This window comes from Otolemur garnettii, unplaced genomic scaffold (assembly GCF_000181295.1).
Source record: "Otolemur garnettii isolate 467f Iridium unplaced genomic scaffold, OtoGar3 scaffold00072, whole genome shotgun sequence".
In the NCBI taxonomy this organism is placed as follows: domain Eukaryota; kingdom Metazoa; phylum Chordata; class Mammalia; order Primates; family Galagidae; genus Otolemur; species Otolemur garnettii.
This window is the reverse complement of record NW_003852467.1, coordinates 3,050,412-3,053,983: the sequence shown is the minus strand read 5'-3', so window position 1 is coordinate 3,053,983 and position 3,572 is coordinate 3,050,412. Positions and strand designations below refer to the sequence as shown.

At 48.2% G+C, this 3,572-nt stretch overlaps 1 pseudogene; it reads right to left on the bottom strand.

Moving 5' to 3' along the window:
• Positions 1-244: 244 nt before the first annotated feature.
• Positions 245-3,311, bottom strand: LOC100944948 (annotated as a pseudogene).
• Between the last annotated feature and the right edge of the window lie 261 nt (positions 3,312-3,572).

Below are 3,572 nucleotides of genomic sequence, written 5' to 3'. Positions count from 1 at the left end.
TATACTTATAATCATCTGATAATAGAGCCCATTTCTGTTTTTATTTTTTTTTCTCTTTTAAAAAATAAATATGTATAAACTTAGGGAGGAAGATTCAAAGAATCAGAATAGTTTTCCTCCAAAAGCACACATGTCCCATATGGATCAAACAAAGGCCACCAACCCATGAATAAATCCCCATCCCCGAAGCTGCCAAGTTGAAAGGCAGGCAAGCAAGAAAGGAGCTGATCTTCGGCTCCTGCGCTCAGTCCTCCTTGGTGATAAGGTCCTCAGTGTAGGCATCGAGCTCATCATCTGTGTCAATGTCTATGTCCTCCTGCACCTTTTGCAGTAGTGCTACTACGTTGGTCCTCAGTCTCTGTAGCGTCTCCTCTGTCTCACGCAGCTTCCTCTCAGAGGTTCACAGGCTTTCCTCAGAAGCCTTGGCCTGAGAGTCAGCAGGGCTTTGGTAGGACTGGCAGAGATTCTGCAGCCCCACTTCATACAGAGGAAAAGATATCAGCTCATCTGAATTTATAACACTCAGCTCCTTCTTCAGGATGGGGAAAGTTGGAGGCAGAAAGTACCATAAACAATTCCGGAGGATCTGGATGAGCAGGTCAGTGGTCTCATGGCTGGTGTTTGGGGCAGTGATGTCGGGCTCAATGCTGATGCACTCAGAAGTGCAGGGCTCCACCATGGCTACAGCCTGCTGGGCCACCCTGGTCTCCTTCTCCTTCCTGCTGTGTACCAGGGTTCTGATACTCTGGAGAAGGGGGCTTCATCACTCGCACATCCTTACTACCTTTCTCCACCCAGCGGTTTCTCGGTGTCGTGTCGGTGGGCACGTAGTCAAATTTCACCTTCCATCGCACCATATTCTTGCCCACCTCCACAGCTATAACATGGCCTGTGTACCACTGCCCCTTCACACGCACCTCCACGGACAGCCCTTTATTCTTCAGAGGCATCTTTAGCTCAGCTGAATCCTCTTGTCCAGCACTGTCTGAGAGCTCATTCAAGTCCTTTTTTTTTTCCTTCATAGAAAATTTGCTCCGCTTGCACTTCATCCTTTCAGTTTTTTCCTCTGCTTCTTCCTCATCAGAGACTCCAAGACTTCGCTTTTGACCAGAGGTAACTGGGGGGAGTTTAGTGGGTGGTTCTGGCTTCTTGACCGCTGGAGTCTTGATGACTTTAGAGGCAGGAACCTCTTGGCTGCTATTAGAGTTAGGCTCTAGAGATGAGGCCAGTGGTTGTATCAGAGGGACAGGCCGGGCAGCAGTCTTGACTGATGTGTTCACAGGATTTTGAGGTGCCTCAGATGGCTGGAGCAGTCTTGATATACCAGCCTCCTTCCGGGCTGCCAAGGCTGGGGGCTTTGGGGTGCTGCTGATAACATGAGCCTTTCGAGGTTGGCTGGCTGGTCTGAAAGCTCTCATGGAAGGGGGACTACTTTGGGCATTCCTGATCACAGCTGGTAAAGGGGGCAATCGAGGATGCTGAGGTCTACATGCATGTTCCACAGTAGAAGGTCTGGTGATCACTTCCAAGGGCAATTTCTTCAGGTCAGCTTGGGAGCGTATAGGTCTGGTCTGCTGAAGGGCCTCCAGTTTCTCCTGCTCCTGGAGAATTTTCTCTGTCAGATGTTTCTGCTTCTCTTTCTGTGTCTTTGTGTCTTTTTTTAATGTTCCCAGCGGAACCTTCTGCTTCTGCTCAGAAGCCTCACACCAGTCGTGCTCAAGATCAGGGTTCATGGAACAAACCCAAGTGTCAGGATAATCTTTTCCCACAAAATTCAGCTGAAAGGGGAGGGTCCTCCACTTCAGACACAGATCACACTGGATGGTGGTTGGGATTTCCATAGCTCTCCGGCGTCTGTAACGCAGCTCATTGGATGGGGGCTGGTTCCAATTGGCAGAGAGGTAGCCAAATTCATCCCAGAACTTAATGATACCCCGCTGGGCAATATCAATATCCTTCCAGTACTGCACCAGGTGCTGCCCCATAGCTCGCAGTAGGTGTCGGTACTCTTTGGCATCAGCAAAGTCCTGCTTGTTGTGTGTAGGCGCCAGGACCAGGTAGGGGACATCAACAACCCCAACAACCCCACCACAGGCCATGCCCCTTTCCAGCTGTGGCCCCACTTTCTCATACATCTTGATCAGGCGGCTACGGTTGTAGATGAACATGCCATCAAGGTCCCGGTGTTCAATGTTGACCCCAAAAATGAAATTCAGTTCCTTAGGTTTTTTAAGTGCTCTCTCCTTGGACTCTTTGATCTTCTTCTTGATATCAGCTTCTTTGCGCAGGGTGATAGCTTCATTCTCCACCTGTCGCAACATCATCCTAGCGTCCCGAGTGAGGTCTCCATCTAGGTACAGTTCTAATGTCCGAGCTTGGCTCTCTGCCTCCTGCGCCTTCTCTTCAGCAATCCTCTCTGCCTGCTCTGCTATCTTCACCTCCTGCTCTGCACACATCTTGAAACGGCTTGATGTGAACTTGTACATCCTGGGTTTGTACAGGCAGCAGGAGAGCCTCTTGGTCTGCACCTTATGCCCATGGATGAAGATCCTCATCCGGGGATCAATATAAAGCACAGCAGCATAGGCACGGAATGAGCGCCGCTCTGGCTTGGTGCCCTCTGGGCAGCCCTCTGTCATCTGGATATCTCTTGGATTTGAGGTTATGTCTATTTCAGGCTTTCCATTGTCCATAAGTTTGAGATTAAAGATGATCACCAGTGTTCCACTGTCCCCAGGAATCTTCATGAACTGGACCATCACTTCCTCCTCATTGCGAAAGGGAGAGTACTTGTAGATAAGTTCTGTCTCGATGGTAAACTTCTCCATGTTGTCTGTGATCGGTTCCCAGGTGTGAGCATTCCAGGTAGGCAATGGAACTAGCACTTTATCAATGCCCTCTTCCTCATGAAAGGTGCGAGACAGGAAGAGGCAAGTCATGGTGTTGTCTTTCTTGGTGAAGAGGATAAAATCCTTCCCAATGCGCATTGAGCCCGATGTTAACCCATTCCCATACTGCCCAATCTGGGTGGATTCAGGAGTTCCCTTGGCCGACTTCCCAAACGGGATCACACTGGCAGCATCGCTCGGATCCATTCCTGCTCCATCATCCAAAAAGCAAAGCATAAATCCTCCTTGAAGGTCCTCTCGCCTTTCTGCATAAATATCTATTCTGGTGGCATCAGCATCTCTTGCATTATCAACCAGTTCAGCAAGGGCACCAAATAAGAAATCATGAGTGGTTGAACTTGTGTGCAGATATTCAAAGGTTAGCTGAGCTCGATTCAGACTGCTGTAATTTGTGAAGGCCATAAGTGCAATGAGGTCTCCAGTCTTTTAAGACTAACTGGAAACTATGACCTTATAATGTATTTGTTTTTCCTGGATTTCCAACAAAGGTTTAGTAAGTCTGTGTTCCTTAATGAGTTAACCAAAATCACCTAGTATCTGTGCAAAATATTATTCCAATAGATGTTTAAAAGTACAAGTGATTTCTTCAAGTGTTCGTTTCCTCCTCTTGGTAACTACGATGTAGTATTCTGAAATGAACTACATCATAAACCTGCAGTCCCA